The sequence below is a fragment of the Carcharodon carcharias genome, chromosome 2 (assembly GCF_017639515.1).
Source record: "Carcharodon carcharias isolate sCarCar2 chromosome 2, sCarCar2.pri, whole genome shotgun sequence".
In the NCBI taxonomy this organism is placed as follows: Eukaryota; Metazoa; Chordata; class Chondrichthyes; order Lamniformes; family Lamnidae; genus Carcharodon; species Carcharodon carcharias.
Window position 1 is genome coordinate 188776937 of NC_054468.1, and position 22322 is coordinate 188799258.

The 22322-nt window shown below is 43.2% G+C and overlaps 1 protein-coding gene across 1 annotated transcript in view; it reads right to left on the reverse strand.

Moving 5' to 3' along the window:
- The window catches only part of ush2a (Usher syndrome 2A (autosomal recessive, mild)), a 1196697-nt gene that overhangs the window by 1122340 nt on the left and 52035 nt on the right, over positions 1-22322 (reverse strand). The window lies entirely within an intron of this gene.

Here is a 22322-nt window from a genome sequence, read left to right on the forward strand (position 1 = left end):
CAGGTGACGTCACTATAGGTCACTATATTTAAAATGCTGGTAGCACTCTTTGAACGCTGCTGCTGCCCTCATTGTAAACCTGCTGCTTTCACTGTCATTGGTGCCTGGAGTAAGTCTGCTACCTTCAAATGAACCTATTGCCTTGAAGGCCCTGATCCCATCAATTTCGACCCCACTGACGGCCTGAGGAAGATGTGTGGCAGAAGTGATGCCGCCCTGCAGACTCTTCTTCAAGCTGCTTGGGAAATGGACAAGGTCCTCTTTCCCAGGGATGGCAGGAAAAGGCCGGCATGCCTGACCACGCGAACCTGGACAGTGGTCGCAGAGGATGTCAGCAGCTGTGGGGTCAAAGTAGCACCTGGCTGCGGTGCCGCAAGTACATGAATGACCTTGTTCATCAGCCAAGGAGAGTGCTCCACACCTTGCTCCCCTTACGAGCTTACCTGTGGCAATGTCTGATGGTGAGGGTGGTGGAAAGGGAATGCCCACCCAGTTGGGAACAAAGGAGTCAGGCAGCAGCATATCCAATCAAGGGCATGGCTGCAACCCTGCAATCATCTGTCTGGCTGGTGACATCAGTAAGACAGCAGATGCTGGAGGTAAAGCGTGAAATGCTTCAGGGCCTGGTGGAGATTCCATCAGGCCCTCAAGTTTCATAAGATGATTAGGTTTTGGACTGTCTCTTTAATTTATGGTCAAATGGAGTAGTAAAGAGAGTCATGCGATTTGCTATGAGTTCTGCCGACAACAAACCTTTGTGGCTTGGATACCATAAAGACGAGGGGGCTCAGGTTGTGTGTTATTGAAATGCATGTGCTAGGTTTATTACCTGAAAGCAAAGGCAGAAGCAAATGTTCTTGTTATTTCAGACTTTCTGTCTCAGAGAGTTTGAACAGTGTCAGAGAGAGAGAGAGAGAGAGAGAGCAAAAAAGAGGGAGACAGAATGACTGTAGCTGTGGTCTGCAGAGAAAATAGGTTAGCTATGGGACAGAATGCTGGAAAAAGCTAGTCCACTGGTCGAAGAGAAGGAACCCACAGTAACTTAAAATCCAAGATATAATTCAAATTTATTAGAATTAAACTAAATCTATTACAAGAATCTAAATTTAGCATAATTCAGACAAACTTAGAATTTGATGAATGTGATCAATTTTAATGTTGCTGTGCACATGAACATGCATGTATTACATTAAATTTCTGCCAACAAATTGTAGATGTATTTTTAAAATTATTTGTCACAACTTACTGGGTGTGATTTGGTTGCATTCAGCAGCTTCAGAAAGCCAGCACATGTGACTGAGGAGGTCAGCAACATGAGTGTGGTCCCTTGCTCCTGGATACAGTGCCACAAGACCTGATCATGTTAAGAAAGGTAAGTGACTTTGCACATTTGAGTACAAACCCCCTCAATTTGCCATCCCCAGCCTTCCACTGCACATCACTCCTCAGTGCAGCACACCTTACAGGTGCACCCATCCCTCTTTTTTCAGGTACCTCCTCATATATCCATCTGACCTACCAGTACTGACAGTCATACTCATGGCAATTCCTCAGTGATCCTTCAAAAGTATTATCCTTCTATCTTCTCAAAACAATCCACAGCTCACCCAGATAGGTTTCTTCTTTCTCCCCTTGCAGAAGAGAGCAGTAAACACCGGGGAGAGGCAGAGAATCCGAGTTGGCCCCCATGTTATCTCCACCTTAACAGCTGCAGAGAAGGGCATGATGGAGATAAACTGGGACTTAGCATACCTAGCCACTGGAAACAAAGGGATGGTGATCTCCCAGCTGCCTGGTGACAGAATTAAATATAACCGAGCCATGTGGTTTACAACACTCATTTGTGTTGACTTGATGTCAGCAGACACTGAAATATAATCTGCACAAAGATTCCTCAGAACCGTTATGCCTTGTCAGTTCTAATTCATGTCCTTCATGTCCCACAGGCCCTTCAAGCATCCCTCAGGAGATGGTGCCAGTAGAGGGCCAAGACTCCTTAAAGGAGGTCACTCACTCTGAGGATGCACTATCATAGGACTCATGCACGTTCTCCACCAGCTCAGGGGCACCCACCTCAATGGTGCCACCAAGACAGGTCATTGGGATTCACGTGACGTGCACTGAAAGCGTGACAGGGTGAGAACCAGTGCAACATAGGCTGCAAGGATGCTAAATAAGACCTTTTTTAGCTTCCATTTTTAACAATCTATCAATCAGCCAAGTACAATATTTTATCAGAATATTGGAAACAAGAGAGACGCTGTTGAAGCTTTTCATCTTGCACTCATCAGGATGAAAAGGGAGCTAGAGGGTTTCATAGACATAATTTGAGACATAATTCTCATTATTACCAGCATACTTGTTGAACAGCTGTGCTAACGAGGTATTAATATCTCAGGAGCCAAATAAGATGCTTCAAAGATTCTTAAAGAAATAAGGGAGAAAATTGCAGGAATCCTGGCTCAAGTCATCCTGAAAACACTGAATACTGGAGGGGCGCCTGGGTGGAGAAAGGCAGTTGTTACTCCTATTTCTTCTAAAAAAAGATAGCAAAATGACCTAGAAAACTAAAGACCACTGAGTTTGACATCCATTGTGGGTTCATTTAAAGAAACCCTGATTAAGGTTAACATCATGGAGCATTTGGATAAAAATAAAATCATAAAAGATAGCCTATGTGGGGTTTCATGAAGGGTGGACATTACCAATCCAACTTACTGGTTTTATTTGAGTGTAATAAAGGAGTTTGATAAGAGTAAGACAATGGATGTTGTGTACAGGTATTTGGATTTTGGTAAGGTCTTTGAAATAGTTCCTCATGAAAGGCTTGTACCGAAAATAAAGCGACTGGAAGCAAGTGGAATGTTATATAATGGATGTGTAATTGGTTACCTTATAGAACCCAGAGGGTAACAGCACATGGATTGTCATCAACAGGTAGAATATCACCAGTGAAGTCCCACATGGGTTGACTGACCTATTTTGTTTTATACCTTCATAATCTGAAGATAAGAGTCAAAGACACAATGGCTCATAATGGAGTTCAACTTCAAAGCAGAGCACCATAAACTACAGGAAATCTCAATATACTTGGGAATTGGCAGAGGCAATTCAATGTAGAAAATTGCAAAATGCTTCACAGGTGAAATCCAGGAAGTGATTATTTCTTAAATTAAAATAATATGTAAAGGAATTGAAAGACATCTAGGGGTCCTAACTGACAATAAATTGAAGCTATCACAACAATGCTCAGCATCAGTGAGAAAAATACATCAGCTTTTGGGATGAATTAAAAGGTCAATATCGAGCCGAAGTAATTAAGTAATCCTGCAAATTTATAAATCATTGGTGCAAATACACTTCCATGTGCCATGCCTGGTGCTATAGTACAAAAATACATTGCAGCTATTGAAAGGGTACAGAGGAAAGCAACCAGAAACAGAGGGGTTGGATTATGAGAAGCAATTGTGTAAATTGGGCATACTCTCACTAGAAAGAAGGTCAGGAGTGATACAATTGGACTTTTAGGATTATAAAGGCATAAGAGCATGACAAGCTCTTTCACCTTGTCCAGAGCAGAAAAACCAGAGGATACAGCCCATGAAAGTTCAAAACTAACCTATGTAAACACTGGGGCAGATATTAACTTCCACAGAGCATAAAGAGATGGTCAGGAGGAAGGGGGTTAGATTCAATAATTGAAAAACAGTGAAACACAACCTCATCCACTGCGTATGCAACTGCCGCCATTTTTTATGGCAGCAGGTGGAGTGTGTGTCTAATCTTGTAGCAGTGGGAGACTTCATTAACATATTTAAATCAGACTCTCACAATGCAGATTTAAATGTAAAAGCTGCTGGCCAAGCTTCACCGGGCTCTGGGCCTTTTGCCATTCATGGCCTCTCCTCATTGTCATGCTGTTGCAATATTTTGTCTGGCAGCAATGACCTTTTCAGGTCTCAGAGATAAAAGTTTTCTTGGTGGATTATTGGCACCCTACTGCAGGTGTGCATCTACATCCCTAGTGATTAATTGACAATAGTTCTCCAGTTCAGTAACCTACAAATTTTATGCAGCATATTTTGTAATGCCGTACAGCAAGTCCCTGTTTTAAATTGCCCAGTTTTAAGTCATTCTGCTTTTAACATTACGCAATTAATGGGGTCAGTATTCAATTTTGGTGTAGGAGGTTCTAAACATTGTTTCACGCCAGGTCTAATTATAAGTCGTGTAACCTGATCAGCACCGTTTTAGAGTTGTCCCTCCTGCTCCCAACTCTCCCAGCTGCTGCTGACCATTCTTCGTCATCTTCCCTCTTGCCGACTCTCCCTCTCACCAACCCTCGAGCTTGTGGCCTACATCTGCATCCCAGCAACTCAAAGCTGTTCTCACTCCAAAGCTGGTCTTTCTGCCTCTCGCACTCATCTCCCAAGCCTCGGGAGAGAGATGCAGTGGACAGGACAATTGGGGAGTGGGAGCTTCAGCGAGAGGGAGGATTGCAAGAAGCAGGGTCAGGGAGCAGGATGTGTGGTGAGTGGGAGGTTCGGTGAGCACAATCAGCGGCGAGCTGGAGGGTCAGGAAGCAAGAGAGGCAGCAAGCCAGGAATAAATAGAGAGTCAGCATATTTCTTTTGAAATAAAATAAATTTAAAAATATAAAAGTTATTTCATTTACAAACTTAAGAAGTTAGCGAAGTAAGGTATTTCAACTTACAGGGTGTAATGCTTGAATGTTTTTTCTTTCTGAGAAGAAAACTACTACAGAACCTAACTACAGCTTTTACATTGGTTGTAATGGGAAAATCTGATCCACTTGAAGTTGTTCCATTTAGCATTGCTCTATTCAGGAACGCAAGTGCAATGTTAAGCAAGGACTTAACTGTACTGCAAGTTTATAGTCACGCACATATCATGTTAAAAGCAAACTTGGAACAGTAGCATAGTGAATATGTTACCCAACCAGTAATCCAGAGACGTAGACACAAGAACATAAGAGTTAGGAGCAGAAGTAGATCATAGGACACCTTGATCCTTCTCCATCATTCAAAGTGATCATGGCTCATCTTCTGCCTCAGCTCCATTTCCTGCCCACTCTCTATGTCCCTTGACTCCCTGAGAGATTAAAAATCTAAGTATCTCTCTCAGCCTTAAATACCTTCAATGATGAAACATCTTACAAACCTTTTGGGTAGAGAATTTTGGAGTTTCACAAGCCTTTGAGTGAAGCAATTTCTCCTCACCTTAGTCCTAAATGATCAGCCCACTTATGCTGAGTGACCCCATGTTGTAGTTTCGCCAGCCAGGAGAAACAACCCCTGTATCTACCCTATCAAGCCCCTTCAGAATCTTGTATGTTTCAATGAGATCTCCTCTCATTCTTCAAAATTCCAGAGAGTATAGGCCCAATGTACTCAGTCTTTCTTCATAGAACAACCCTCTTATCACAGGAACCTATCTAGAGAACCATCGCTGAACCACCTACAAGGCAAGAATATCCTTCCTTAGATATGGAGACCAAAACTGCATGGAACTCCAACTTTGGTCTCACCAAAGCCATGTATAATTGGAGCAAAACTTGTATATTTCTGTAAGACAATACCCTTGCAATAAAGGCAACATGCTATTTGCCTTCCCAACAGCTGCTGTTCCTGCATGCTAACTTTCTGCATTCAAATATGAGTTTCTTGGCACATTAACATTCAGGAGGTTATGCCTTTTGAAATTATTCTGCTTTTCTATTCTTACTACTAAAGGGAATAACCTCACACTTCCCCACATTATACTCCATCTACCACCTTGTCACACACTTACTTAACCTGTCTCTTTGCAGCCTCTTTGTATCCTCCTCACAGCTTACATTACCATCTAGTTTTGTTATCATTAGCATCCTCAAAGGGTAGGGAAGAACCTCATGTCCAATTCTGTGGCTGACCACTCACCCACGACCCAATGCCAAAATATCTTGGCATCACTTTTGATTATACATTGACCTACCGACAACATCTCCAGAAAACCAGAGCAAAGATCAATATGTGATTGAATCTCATATAGAAACTGACTGGTACCACCTGGAGTAGCAGAACCAATACATTATGCATTGCTTAACTTGCATTGGTCCACCCAACAACAGAGTGCTGCTGTTCAACCTGGCTCAGGAGCTGTCTAAGATGGTAGTTGTCCATTTCCAAGAAACTGTGAGGATTATTCCTGGGACGTTGAGACCAACACAGCTCAAGAGGCTTCCTATACTACCGCATATTGAATCTCCTGATGTCTGCAGGGAAAACATCCTCCTCAAAGAACACCACCAGCTGCAGGAACTCCTGCAGCGGCGTCCAAGTGCCTTTCAACCATCTACATGTACCAAACCAGGTTTGTGGTGGAATACTCCTCGTTTGCCTGGATGTGTGAGATAAAACAACACTCAAGAAGCTCAACACACTTCAGGAGACAATGGGTAGAATCTAGTGAAAATCCCAGGAGCAGGAAATGAAGCAGGAAGGGCACTTAATAGTGAGGGAAGCAAAATGTGAGTTTCCTGGCGGTGGGATGGAAGTTGCAAATGAAGTTCTCTCATGGCATCAGGTCAAATATGGGCAAAGAAACCTCCTGCTGGTTACCAACTAGGCCTCCCCAACTTCTCAGCTGATGAATCAGTACTCCCCAATTTAAACACCACTTGGAGGAAGCACTGAGGGTAGCAAGGGCAAAGAATGTACTCTGGGTAGGGGACAGCAGGATCCATCAAGAGAGTGGCTCAGTAGCACCACTACTGACCACACTGGCCAAGTCCTAAAGGATTTAGATGCTGGACTGGATCTGCAGCAGATGGTGAGGGAACCAACAAGAGGGAAAAACCTACTTGACCTCGTCTTCAACAGTCTACCTGTTGCAGATGCATCAATCCATGATGGTATTGGTAGGAGTGACCACAGCACAGTCCTTGTGGAGACAAAATCCCATCTTCATGTTCAGTATAACATCCATCATGTTTTGTGGCTCTACCACCATGTTAAATGGGATAGGTTTCAAACAATCTAGCAATTTAAAACTGGGCACCCATGAGGCACTTTGGGCCATCAGCGGCAGCAGAACTGTACTCAAACACAATCTGTAACCTCATGGCCCAGCATATCTCCCATGGTACAATATCATCAAGCCAGGGGTTAACCTTGGTTCAAAGAAGAGTGCAGGAGGGCATGTCAGGAGCAGCGCCAGGAATACCTAAGACTGAGGTGTCAACCTGGTGAAGCCACAACCCAGGACTACTTGCATGCCAAACAGCGAAAGTAGCAAATGATACAGAGAGAGCTAAGCGATCGCACAACCAATGGATCAAATCTAAGCTCTGCAATCCTACCACATTTAATCGTCAATGGTGGCGGAGAATTAAACAACTAACTGGAGGAGGAGACACCACAAATATCCCCCTCCTCAATGATGGAGGAGCCCAGGACATCAGTGCAAAAGACAAGGTTAAAGTATCTGCAACAATCTTTAGTCAGAAGTACCAAGTAGGTGATCCATCTTGGCCTCTCCCGGAGGTCCCCAGCATCACAGATGACAGTCTTCACTCAATTTGATTCACTCCACATGATATCAAGAAATGGCTGAAGGCACTGGATACTGCAAAGGCTAGGGGCCTTGGCAACAGTCCAGCAATAGTATCTTTACGGTGCAGAAGGAGGTCATTCGGCCCATCAAGTCTGCACTGGCTCTCTGAAAGAGCATTCCACCTAGTCCCACTCCCCTGCCTTATCCCCATGCCCTTGCACATTCTCTCTTTTCAGGCAACAATCCAATTCCCTTTTGAAAACCTCGATCAACCTGCCTCCAGCACCCTTTCAAGAAGTTTGTTCCAGACTCCAACCACCCTCTGGGAAAAAACATTTTTCCTCACATCACATTTACTTCTTTTCCCAATTATTTTGAATCTGTGCCCTCTAGTTCTTGATGTTCTCCTGAGTGGGAACAGTTTCTCATTATTTACCTTGTCCATACTCCTCAGGGTCTTGAATGCCTCTATCAAGTCTTTCTCAGCCTTCTTTTATCCAAGGTAAACAGTCCCAACCTGGCCAATCTATTCTCACAGCTACAGTTCTTCATCCTGGGAATCATTCTTGTGAATCTCCTCTGTACTCTCTCCAATGCCTTCACATCCTTCTTCAAGCATGACACCCAAAACAGGACACAGTTCTCCAGATGAGGCCTAACTAGTGTCTTATACAAGTTCAACACAACCTCTTTACACTTGTACTCACTGCCCCTACTAATAAAGCCTAATATATTATATACTTTATTAACTGCTCTCTCAACATGCCCAGCCATCTGCAGTCCTGCCACAACCAGCCATGAATAGTGGTGGAGGAGGAGGCTCCACAAATATCCCCATCCTCAATGATGGGAGAGCCCAACAGATCAGTGCAAAAGATAAGGCTGAAGCATTTGCTACAATCTTCAGCCAGGAGTGCCAAGTGGATGATCCATCTCGGCCTCCTCTAGAGGTCCCCAGCTCCATAGATGCCAGTCTTCAGCCAATTCAATTCACTCCATGTGATATCAAGAAATGACTGAAGACAATGGATACTGCAAAGGCTACAGGCTCTGACAATATTCCGGCAATAGTACTGAAGACTTGTGCTCCAGAATTTGCCGTGCCCCTAGCCAAGTTGTTCCAGTACAGCGACAAAACAGGCATCTACCCGGCTATGTGGAAAATTGCCCAGGTATCCTGTCCACAAAAAGCAGGACAAATTCAACTCTTCCAATTACCACCCGATCAGTCTACTCTTGATTATCAATAAAGTAATGGAAGGGGTCATCAATAGTGCGATAAAACGGCACTTGCTTAGCAATAACCTGCTCACTGACGCCCAGTTAGGTTTCCGCCAAGGCCACTCAGCTCCTGTCTTCATTACAGCCATGGTGCAAACATGGACAAAAGAGCTCAACCCCCGAAGTGAGGCGAGAGTGCTTGCCTTTGACATCAAGGGTGCATTTAACTCAGTGTGGCATCAAGTAGCCCTAGCAAAACTGGAGTCAATGGGAATCAGGGGAAAACTCTCCACTGGCTGGAGACATATCAGGAGGCCAGTCATCTCAGCTCCAGGACATCACTGCAGGAGTTCCTCAGCATAGTGTCCTCAGACCAACCATCTTCAGCTGTTTTATCAATGACCTTCCTTCCATCATAAGATCAGGAGCGGGGATGTTCGTTGATGATTGCACAATGTTCAGCACCGTTCGCGACTCCTCAGATACTGAAGCAGACAATATCCAGGCTTGGGCTGACAAGTGGCAAGTAACATTCATGCCACACAAGTGCCAGGCAATGACCACATCCAACAAGAGAGAATCTAACCATTGCCCCTTGAAATTCAATGACATTACTATCACTGAAACCCCCGTTATCAACCTCCTGGGAGATACCATTGACCGGAAACTGAACTGGATTAGTCATATAAATACTGTGACTACAAGAGCATGAGCGAGGCTAGGAATCCTGCAATGAGTAACTCACCTCATGACTCCCCAAAGCCTGTCCTCAATCTACAAGGCACAGTTCCCACAACACTCAAGGAGCTTGACACTATCCAAGAAAAAGCAGCCTGCTTGACTGGCACCACATCCACAAACATTCACTCCCTCCACCACCGACACACAGTAGCAGCAGTGTGTACAACTACAAGATGCACTGCAGGAATTCACCATGACTCCTTAGACAGCACCTTCCAAACCCATGACCACTACCATTTAGAAGGACAAGGACAGCAGATAGATGGGTACACCACCACCTGGATGTTCCCCTCCAAGTCACTCACCATCCTGACTTGGAAATATATCGCCGTTCCTTCACTGTCGCTGGGTCAAAATCCTGGAACTCCCTTCCTAACAGCACTGTGGGTATACCTACACCACACAGACTGCAGTGGTTCAAGAAGGCAGTTCACCACCACCTTCTCAAGGGCAACTAGTCATGGGCAATAAATGCTAGCCCAACCAGCAAAGCCTACATCCTGTGAATGAATTTTTAAAAATGACCTATGTACACATAAACTGAGGTCCCTCTGTTCCTGCATCTCCTTTAAAGGCTCTCCCTTTATTTTATACTGTCTCACCATATCTTTCCTGCCAAAATGAATCACCTCACACTTCTCTGCATTGCACTTCATCTGCCACTTGTATGCCCAATCCACCAACATGTCTATGTTCTTTTGAAGTTCAAGACTATCCCCATCACAATTGACATTTCCAATCTTCGTATCATCTGCAAATTTTGAAATCATGTCCTGCATACCACAGTCTCAGTCATTAATATATATCAGGAACAGCAAGGGTCCCAACACTGACCCCTGAGGAACTCAACTACAAACCTTCCTCCAATCTGAAAAACAAACATTTATCACTATTCCCTGTTTCCTGTCACTCGATTTCTTATCTAAGTGCCTACTTTCCCTTTTATTCCATGACCTATAATTTTGCTCACAAGTCTGTTGTGTAGCACTGTATCAAATGCCTTTTGAAAATCCATATACACGTCAACAGCGTTTTCTTTATCAACCTTCTCAGTTACCTCCTCAAAAAACTCCAGTAAGTTAGTTAAACATGATTTTACCTTGATGAATCCAGGCTGGCTTTCCTTAATTATCCTGCACTTATCTAAGTGATTATTGATTTTATCCCGTACTATAGTTTCCAGACATTTCTCTACCACTGAGATCAAACTGCCTAGCTTGTAGTTGCCAGCTTTATCCTTGCACACCTTTTTGAACAAGGGTGTAACATTCACAGTTCTCCAGTTCTCTGGCACCTCCCTTGTGTCTACTGAAGACTGGAAGATTATCACTAGTGCCTCTGCCATTTCCCCTCTCACTTCCCTCAGTATCCTGGATGCATCTCATCCGATCCTGGAACCATAGCTATTTTAAATAAAGACAGCCTTTCCAACACCTCTTTCCTCTCGATTGTAAGTTCTCCTAGGGCAGAATTTTCTGCCTGTCAGGCAGGCGGGCCTGACCCAATCTCTGATGGGCGGGAAGCCAATACCCACCGGAGAAGCGGGCCCCACCGCAATTAAGGCCTGCCCAGCGTGACATCCAGCGGTAAGTGCTATGCGCTTCCTGTGCGGGCGGGGGGGGAGATTCCCCAAAAGCAAGAGTGCGCTCTTTCATGCATACGCATAAAAGAGCACACATCTCCCTGAGGCTAAGTGCTGCCTCAGGGAGATCGCTTACACTTTGAAAAATAGTAAAAGAAATTCCCTAACATGTCCCATGTCCCCCTCATATGACAATATCACATGAGATGGGACGTGTTCATAATTTACATAATAACTTTATTAAACTTTTTAAAACCCTGCATTAAACCTCTTCCCGCTGTTGGATGAGGTTTCATGTTTTCTCTATTTGCTGCTGGGGCTCCTGGCCAACCCGCCAACCTTAAGGTTGGCACGGGCAGGTCCTTTAATTGTATAATTGATCCTGTCAATGGCCTCAATTGGCCATTGACAGCTCGGCGGGCCCGCAGCTGATTTTGCTGCGCCCCCGCCTTCCTGAAAATTTAAATGGTCCGGGATGATGTCGGGGATTCCACCTGACTCATCCCGCATTGGCGAGCGGGCCCTGCTCCCTGCTCGCTGACGGCAAAATTCTGCCCCTAGTGTACCAGTTACCTCCTCTCTCACCTCAGCCTGGGTAGCAAGTTCTTCTTTTGTAAAGACAGATGCAAAGTACTCGTTCAACACCTCCACTATTTCTCCAGCCTCCACATGCAAGTACCTTTTTTCTCTCTGTAATTGACCCTGCTCTTTCTTTTACCACCCTTTTATTATTTACGTGCTTATAGAAGAACTTGGGATTCCATTTTATGTTCGCTGCCAGCCTCTTTTCATGTTCTCTCCTTGCTTTTTTTTATTAGTTTCTTCACTTTCCCTCTGGTCCTTCTATAGTCAGCCTGATTCTCCATTGTATTTGTACTGAAGACTTGTGCTCCAGAACTAGCTGCACCCCTATCCAAGCTGTTCCAGTACAGCTACAGTACTCACACCTATCCAGCAATGTGAAAAATTGCTCAGCTATATCCTGTCCGCCAAAAGCAGGACAAATCCAACCCAGCCAATTAGCACCCCATTAGTCAATGCTGGATCGTCAGCCAAATGATGGAAGGAGTCATCAATAGTGCTATTAGGCAGCACTTACTCAGCAATAACCTGCTCACTGATGCTCAGTTTGAGTTCCGCCAGGGCCACTTAGCTCCTGATCTCATTACAGCCTTGATTCAATCATGGGCAAAAGAGTTCAACTCAAGAAGTGAGAGAGAATGACTGCCCTTGACAATAAGGCCGCATTTGACAAAGCATGACATCAAGGAGCCCTAGCAAAACTGGAGTCAATGGAATTCAGGGGAAAACTATCCACTGGTTGGAGTCATACCTAGCACAAAGGAAGATGGGTTGTGATTGTTGGAGGTCAATCATCTTAGTCCAGGACATCACCCAGGAGGTCATAAGGATGGTAGTGTCCTCGGCCCAACCATCTTCAGGTGTTTCATCAATGACCTTCCTTCCATTATAAGTTCGGAATAGGATGTTCACTGATGACAGCACAATGGTTCAACACCTTTCGCGACTCCGCAGATACTGAAGCAGTCCATGCCCATATGCAGCAAGACTGGAAAAATATTCAAATTGGGCTGATAAGTGGCAAGTAACATCCTTCCCACACAAGTGCTAGGCAATGACCATCCCCAACAACAGAGAATCCAACTATCTTCCCTTGACATTCAATGGCATTACCATTGCTGAATCCCCTACTTTCAACATGTTGGGGGTTACCATTGACCAGAAACTGAAGTATATAAATACTATGGCTACAAGAGCAGGTGAGAGGCTGGGAATTTTGCAATGAGCAAATGTCCACCAACCACAAGGCACAAGTCAGGAGTGTGATGGAATACTCTCACTTGCCTGAATGAGTGCAGCTCCAACAGTCAAGAAGCTCAACACATCCATTGATTACACCCCATCCACCACCTTCAACAGCCACTTCATTGACCACCAATGCACAGTGGCAATAATGCACACCACCTACAAGATGCACTGCAGCTACTCACCAAGGCTCCTTTGACAGCACCTTCCAAACCCGCGACATCTACCACCTAGAAGATCCTGGGTGGTAGATGTATGAGAACACCACCACCAGCAAATTCCCCTCCAAGCCACATGCCAACCTGACTTGGAACTATATTGCTGTTCCTTCACTGTCACTGGGTCCCTCCCCAACCGCACACCACATGGACTGCACTGGTTCAAGAAGGCGCTCATCACCTTTGCAAGAGCATTTAGGAATGGGCAATAAATGCTGGCCTAGCCAGCGATGCCATGAAGGAATAAAAAAAAGGCTGGCGTTGCATTAAAGATGGATCATGGTTCCAAACAGCAAGCAGCAGGAACCTATTTTTAATGCATTAACATGTCATGCATACTTACTAAACACATGATCACCAGATTAAATTGTACCTTTGCAACAGGGGGGCAAGTCTAGGGTGCCGGAGCCAACCCGATTGTGATGGGGCAGGAGTCGGTTGACAGACAGTTGATCAGGGGTGATGGTGGGTGGGCTCGAGGGTCACCGAAGGCAGGTCTAGGGTGAAGGAGGAAATGGCGAAGGTGACGGAAGGAAGATCAAAGCTGGATGAGGGAGGGTGCTGCTTGTTGGTTGCAACTCCAGTGTCAGAGTGTGAGTGTCTAGTGACATAGCTGCAACAGCTGGAAGAAGTGGCTAGAGACCACATTGAGTGGAGAGTTGGCCACGGTTGGTTGGCTGGAGACCAGGGTGTTGTCGATGTACATCAGTGAGTTCGCCATTGGTCCAGAGTCATCAAGTCAGGGAGAAGGTCCAAATAGACTGTGCTGATTAGATCTTTGCCAGCTTTCCGTCCACAGTTCACTTCAGGCAGACAGGATGGGTCTCATGCACCTAGTGCTTCTTGGTGCTGTAGCAGAGGAGGAGAGGAACCAGCAGAGGATGGACCATGGCCAGCCAGGGCAACAGCCAGAAGGACAAGGGATGACAACAGCGGGTCAGGCAGCTCAGGATGCTAGCAACTAGGGGCCAATGCCGAGCAGTGGCGTGTAACCAAATATACCGCATGCAGAGTAACTACCTGCAAATGTCTGAGAGGCAAAATTTAAGATAGCTGAGGATATCATGGCTATCAGTCACTGACCTATATTGGCTCTTGCAAGAAGACCTGTGACCACATGGAATAGGAGGTAATCCTATGCGGGGCATTCCAGGGCTCCACAGGGGACATGTGTGACATCTTCAGTCAGCCACACAAACAAGCATAAGGGAGTTTACCAATGCCATCTTCAAAAGGGCCGAAGATTCTGTATGATTCACCACAGACCCTGAGAGCCAGGCAGCCAGAGCTGTTGGATTCACCGCCATAGCTGGATTTCCACAAGTACAAGGGGCAATTGATTGCACAGGTGCAGCACTGAGAGCTCCCTGGTAACAGCCAGCAGCATTGACAAACCAAAAGAGGTTTCATTCCATCAATGTGCAGCTGGTCTGCATGAAGGTGTTACTCAAAAACAGCAGGTAGCTGCAGCAGCAGTTGCAGCTTTCCAAAGGGTCGGGGGTGGGGGAGAATCAGATCAGCAGGTGGTTGCAGCAGTGGAGCAGCAGTTACAATTTTCCAGGGGAATCAGATAAACAGGTGGTTGTAGCAGAGTTGCAGATTTTTCTTGGGTGGCCGGGTGGTGGGTTGTAGGGGGGGGCACAGTCAGATCACCAGTTTTCAGCAGATGAACTTTCAAAACATCCACTCACAAAGCCACGCTGATGCTGCTAGTTTGCAGAGAGTGTATGTCTTTCTGAGTGCCTGTTAAATATGGTGCTGGACCTCCGATCCCATTAGGAAGCAGCAGGGTCATCAACCTCCGACCCATCCTCTCCTCTCAACTGGTCATGCCTCTCGACTCAGGATATCTAATTGGCTGGCCACTGCATTATTGCATGTGGCAAGTAATTTGCCTCCAAGCAGAAGTCCCGCGCATTTCCGGTCCTGCCGTCAAGACACTCGACAAAATTACAAGATTCTACCCTATAAGACACCTTAGGATTAACATGGTCTCTTGTTTTTGTAAACACAAAGCAGAGCTCTCTACAGCAAGCAGTTTGTCTTTCACTGCTACTGCTACCTGTTGCACCTCAAGTGAGAGTAGATCGATCTTATTCAGCAATATTTGACCACTTCAAATATGTGAATTCCAAGACACAGTGGTATAAAACAAGTATCTGAATCACTTTGACAATTCTTTATTTCTATGCATTTATGATATGACTTGATAGAAGTTTTCAAAATCATGAGGGATCTGGACAGAGTAGATAGGGAGAAACTGTTTCTGTTTGTAAGCGGATTGAGAGAGTACAGTTTTAGAGTGTTTTGCAAAAGAAGCAAATATGAAGTGGGAAAAAACTTTTTCACACAATGGGTGGTTCAGGTCTGGAATGCACTGCCTGGAAGTGTGGTGGAGGCAGGTTCAATTGTGGCATTCAAGAGGGCATTGGATGATTATTTAAATAGACACAATGTGCAGGGTTACGGGGAAAAGGCAGGAGATTGGCACAAAGTTAAAATGCTCAGAGAGCCATTGCGGACACGATGGACTGAATGGCCTCCTTCTATACTGTAACAATTCTGTGATTCTGTGAAGATAAAGGCTAATAGTATGTAGTCAAGCTATGCCCCGATATGCCAAAAGCAACATACATTTCATGAGCATTCTTCATGGTAACTTATAGAAATTAAGACAGAGAAAAAGGTCATGTAGCCATCATGCCTGTGCCAATGCTAATTCCTTAACTGGAACTTTTTTCTCCAATTTAGCTTCTTGTCCTTTCCCGAGGTCCTTTTATTTTTTTCCAGGTACTTATCAAATTACATTTTAAACTATTCTGTAGTATTTGTGTCAATAGCCACTTGAAGTTACTCCATTCTTTTAATAACTGCATGCATGAAAAGAATTCTTGGAGTTTCTCCCCCTGTTCTTTCAGTGACAATCTTGAGGTTGTGCTTCCCAAGTTTACTAGCCAACCAATGGAAACTTATAACCATTTACGTTCTCAAAATATTTCATGATGTGTTAAATCATGTCTTAAGAGTTCCCTGTGACCTTCACAGCTCCAGCAAAAACGCCCAATTTTTCCAGTCTTTCTTCATAAGTATAGCTTATCAACCCTGATATCATTCTCGTGAATCTTCAGATATTTAAAGGACCATTCTCACCAGGTTCTATTGCCAATATTTTTTCCAGTGTTGACCAATTTTCACTAACTTGGCTATGTGATGCTTCGACCTTACAATAAGAATGTTCCTATAGGCTTTGGTTTACTTGGAAGAAGGGAGGAGGAGAAGAATACAAGAATAATGGTGAAAGATGGGGCTCAATTTTCCCCCCATTGGGGGGGTTGTGCAGGGGCGGGCGGGAGCGAGCACAAACCCGATCGGCGCCCCCAATCGGGGGCGTGCCGCCATTTTATGTGGGCAAGCCAATTAAGGCCCGCCCAGCGTGACGTACATCCAGAAGCGCTGACAGTTCCCTGTGCAGGTGGGGGATTCCCTGAGTCGGGGCCTGTGCTCTTTTGCACGTGCGCGGGAAAGAAAGCAGAAATCGTCTTGAGGCATGGAGGTGCCTCGGGGAGATCAGTTTAAGTTCTGGAATATCTAATAAAGCTGGAAAAAAAATTTAAAGACATGTCCCCTCATGTGAAACCATCACATGAGCTGGGACATGTCCATTACCTTTTTCAAAAATTTTAATGTAAATAATAAACCCTTCATGAAACCTCATCCTGCCTGTGGATGAAATTTCATTTAAAAAATGCAGAGGCCACCTGGGCGCTTCACCTGCCCGCCAACCTTAAGGTTGGATGGCCAGCATTATTAACAACTTTAATTACTTTGTTAATGGCCTTAATAGGCCTTTGACAGTTTGGCAGGCGCGCAGCCGACACAGCCATGTGCCCACCAAACTGACAATCTAAATGATGTCATCACGCATCATATTATGGGTCAGCAAGCGGGCCCTGCCCTCACTCGCCAATTGGAAAGTTCTTCCCATGATATCATAAAATGACTGCTGCTGCCCATCTGTATTCTCCTGATACAATATACAAGCCATCGTAAACATGCTTGGAATTTTTGGAACAAAAATACATGTATCAACTAAACTTCACTAGCAAAGCAGAGAACATTGCTTTCTGCCACTTTATTTTGACAGATTGAAGAAGTAGGCCAAAGTGGCCTGAGGTGCACTTACGTCCCAGTTCGAGGATGATAAGATGTCAAGCTTGACCATGTAGTCAGCAATGTTTATACTATTTAGTTGGAAACAGTTGCCCCATTAACTAACAAAGCTCTGGCAAAACTCCTGGCTCGAAATTGCCCATTCCACCAATGCAGCTTCATTGGAAGGCATTTCTGCTGCACTTCTAGAAAAATAATGGTGGCACCCCCAAGGAAATTCCTGACCCTAGAATAATTTGAATCCAGTTCTGATGAAAGGTCTCCCAGCTGAATTTTCTGTTTTTGTGTTAGGGTAACATCCCATTTCTCTAATGATGAACATGAGTAGTATACTTTAAGCCATGTTCACTATAATACAACTGTCCAACCAAGGAATATTTCTTGAGATAGAATACTCCCTTACCTTTTAACATGTTTCATAACATGGGTCCCTATTAGGTTGGAACTGTAAAATGATTAAAGGTCCAAGCACTACATTGTTGAGTACAAAGAAGTAAAATACCTATTTATTTGTGATACCAAGCATTTTTTCATTCGGCTATACAAATCCCAAAGTAAAACAAAGCAACACATGAAACAGTTAAACATGTAGGCAGGATTAGAATTGTCTAAAGATAAAGAATGCTTGAAAAAACATTATAAGGCATCTTATTGTAACAGGTTAGCAGTGTCTCTTCCAGTGAGTAATTTTGCTTGATCCATCCCAAACACAGCTTTTATGATGATCCATGCATAATATTTCTTTTATTAAATTTCTGTCAAAATACGTTTTGTGGAAAGTCATTAAAGAGATTTGTGCAACAAATGAACTTCAAACAATTAACATGGGAGCAGGGGCTGCACGTCAGAATTGTATATGATTGAGGGACAATTGCTTTCTAGCAGATTAATGACCTTTTGCAAGTTGCAGAATAAGATCCAAACTGCAATTATCACCATAGCAACATTCAAAGCAACATGGCAGGAAGAGTCAACAATCTGCCTTTTTCTGAAGGAAAAGCAGCAACACTGAATACACTCGCTCTCATTAATGGTAACATTTCTTTAAAACTGCAATTCCATGTATTTTTCCAACAAAAAAGTTAGTTCATTGAATAATCATATGTGACATCATCAAACATGTTTTATAAATTGAAGAAGACAGACTTTGCTCTTGAGAGACTTACGGGATTTTTTATTTATAACATGCACTGTATGAAAAAAAGGTATATCAACCCATTCATGAAGGATCTGTGAGAATCAAACATTTTATGAAGACATTTTTACCTGGGCTGGTGAATATTTCAAATTTCCCAGTTACTGATATGATAATTCAGATTTTAATAGGGATTCTTGCAGCTTTTCAACCCCTGAAGCGTAATTCAGTCAATGTTACCCTTGTGCATACAGGATTTCAACTACCTTTCTTTCTTGTGCATCTCATCTACTGCAAAGCTATATAGTTCCAATACCTGATGAAATGAAAAAAAGACATTATACAGATATGGGCACTAGGTAGGAAAAATGTCAAGGTTCAAAATCATTTTGGATAGCTTCAAAGCAGTTTGTATTGTTGCTGAAATTTTAAAAACATATTTATGTTCAGACCATTAATCCATTCATTTTACAAATGAAAGAGAAAGCTTTGCGGAAACTCTTGCCACTGCATTCTCGTAGTGTTGCGGGTTATTTGGAGAATAATGAAAACATTGGTTGCAAAGTAGAACAAGGCCTGAAAATGGGCAGAGATATCACAACGTGCAATTAACCCATGGCCATTGCTTCTGACATAGGTAGCATTAAATTTTGTGTTGGCAACTAGTTTGCATGATAGCTGCATGCAGCCCACATTAAACATATTGCTGAGTGATTGCATGCCTCAGCAGTGATTTCAAATTTGTGCAATGCCAGCACCGCCCAAAGCTAGCTTGCACTATCTCAAGCCAGCCTTCACCTCTTAAAGTGGAACTGCATATTGGCTGGAACAGGATCTGGTTTGGTATCAAGAGGGAGTGTGAGAAAGAAGAACACCAAATTATGGCACAACAAAGTGGAGAACATGCTCCAATGACGCTGATCTGGTAACCATGGTGGAGGAGATGAAAAGGAGGAGTGACATCCTCTATCCACAGGGGGCCAGCAGGCCCTCCAGACAAAAGCTCAGTAGGCAATGGAAGCATACCAGGAATCTAACACCAAGGTCTTGGATGCAGTGATACAAGAAGTTCAGTGACCTCACAGGAATGGTCAAGATCAGTGAATTAATCTTCAAATGCCCTGTCCTGCCAACTGCACTATTAGCTATCGGTGAGAGGGAATGAACTGGCTCCCCTTTAATCAGCCTCCTTGGTTGGTTGCAACAAAGGTTCTTAAATTTCTTTTCCCTGCAGATGCCTTTTCCAATCCAAATATATTTATTTTTTAATAAGGAGCCAATCAAATCTTGAGTCAAAGAAAGAGCAAGTTTATTAGCTACTAAGCCCAAAGAAAAATAATAAAAGGTGTGACAATGTGCACACACAGATATCCAAAGTAAGAAAAGTTGAATCCAAATAAAAGTTAAAAGAATATACGATTAAGTCCTTTGCTTGTCCTTCAGGTGTAGATTGTTAAACATTGCAACCATTTGAAGTTAGCTGGTTCCCTTTAAAATCCTGAAGTTGAACTGAAGTCCAGGTAACTGCACTTTGTTGGAGACAATTTCCTTCATTTTAATTCCACAATCCATCTCACAGGACTCGATGGGTTCTTTCCAATGGATAGTCTCTTGGGATGGATTTTTAGACTGTAGAGATAGGGCTTAAGCGAGAGAGGGAGAGATCCCTTACTGCTCCCTTCAGCAGTTTTTCCAGGTGACTTTGATGATTTGTCTCTGTGCCTGGCTTGGCAAAACCAGTTTTTGAAAACCTCCTGCCTGTATATTCCCAAAAAGGAAATTGATTAACATGTCTTACAGTCATTGTTGTAGAACAAGTAATCATATTTTGATCTTTCATCTCAGAAATTTTTGACAAAGTTCAAGATAGTGGAAGCCAACAGGAGATGAGGTTATTTCATCCTCCATAGTGGAGTTTGAGTGTCTGTTTGGTGTATCTGACTGGGTATCAGTTCCCATTGTCTTCATTGTTGCTTAAAATTCAGCACTTTGCACATTTAATCTCTTCCTCAGTTAGAGAGCGTTAGGTTTTGATGTCTGTAGGTTTCCTTTGAAATATCTCTTTCTTCATACTTCCTTTTGGAGGGATTCTTGTTTGTTTTTCTCACCTTCACCTTGGAAGGTGTCCTCGCATTTTAACACAGTTTGCTGTCTCATTTTTGTAAAGTACCAGATTTCCAGTCGGATGAAAGCTTTTTAAAAATAATTTTTTGAAAATAAACGGGCATTTTCATGCCACCATTCACACTGAAACCCTTATCCATTTACTGACCACAATCTCTATCAATTATGACTGATGCATCACATTTATAGCTTCACCCCGCCCTCACACACTTAGCATCAACACAAGCCTCACATCCACATCACACAGCTTGCAAACGTTGCCAACTATTCAATCATGAGAGCCATATCACCCAAATATATTGCACCACATTCACTGACAGACTTCCATCTCTCTTGTAGGGATGGTGTCTGGGATGTTGACCATGATTCTGAGAGTATGATTATATCATACTATTGCTTGATCAGTCTATGGACAAGTCTCCCAATTTTGGCACAAGTTCCCCTATATTATTTAAAAGGACTTGCATTGTTGACTGGGCTAACATTGATCTCAGTCTTAAAAATTTCAAATGACCAAGCAACCAAAGATTTTTGCGGAGATAGTCCCAGATTTCGTTCCTCATTGTGCAAAACAATGCTTCCTGTAATGATCCAGTCCTAATTTAAAACAGTGTTCCCTTGTTTTAGATTCCCCCACCAAGGGAAATAATTCATCTGTATCTAGCATGTCAAATCTCCTTATCATTTAAAGAACTCAATTACAACACCTTCAACCTTCTAAATTCAAAATAATACCAATCAGTTCATCTAAGCTTGCTTTTATGTGATTTGCTATATCCTAGTAACCATATCTTAACAAGACAAGGCTTATTAATGCAACTAAACTAAGAAATGAAAATATGCAAAAGCTGAAAATCAGAAATAAAACAGAAAATGCTGGTCACAACATCTGTAAAGATGACAAAGGGTCCACATCTGAAATGATGCTGTTTGCCTTTTCTCTTTACAGGTGCTGCCTGATCTGCTCTGCAGTTCCTGCATTTACTGTTCTTATTTCAATTTATCAATGGCAATATCCAACCACCAAAATAGTTATTTGATTACTGATAACTAGATCGCCGTATAGTTGTTTTGCCAATAATCTTGGCAGAACTACAGCCTAAAATCAAAGAGAAATGTGGAAAATTGACTGCAGCTGTGCCCCACCACTGAGAAAGATTCTTACAGAATTAAGTGGACAATCGCTGATGACCTTTTAATGGACTTACACTGAAACTACTTTAAAAAAAACTATGTACTTGTAATTACAACCACAGTGCTGCCTAATGAAAATACCAATTCAACACAGCTGTTCAATTAACTTTAACTTGTAGACACATTACCTTACACTGTAATAATTGATCTTTACAATGTGTCGTTGATACAGCAATGACCAAAGAGACTGCTGAGAAAGTATAAGGCAGAAGGAGAAGACATTATGTGCTGTCTAGGAATAAATCCATACTGTGATTGGAAAAGACTAGCTGGAACAAAGTGGCATTCTAAATTTATAATATAAGTAAAGTTCACCTTTCAAACTTAAATCAATTCAAATACTAACTAATTTTAACTTTTAGCTTCCTTTTGCTATGGTGATTGGCTTCCAACTTGGGATTTCTATTTCATTTGTGTTTTGACTTAGAGGAAAAGTGTGTATTTTCTTTTGTGTGGTGGCCTTTTAAGAACAAAGTGGTCTGGGGAATATTTTGAAAGAGAATTGGTTTCCTGATTATGACATCAATAAGTTCTAAGAAATGCCCGTGTGATCTGG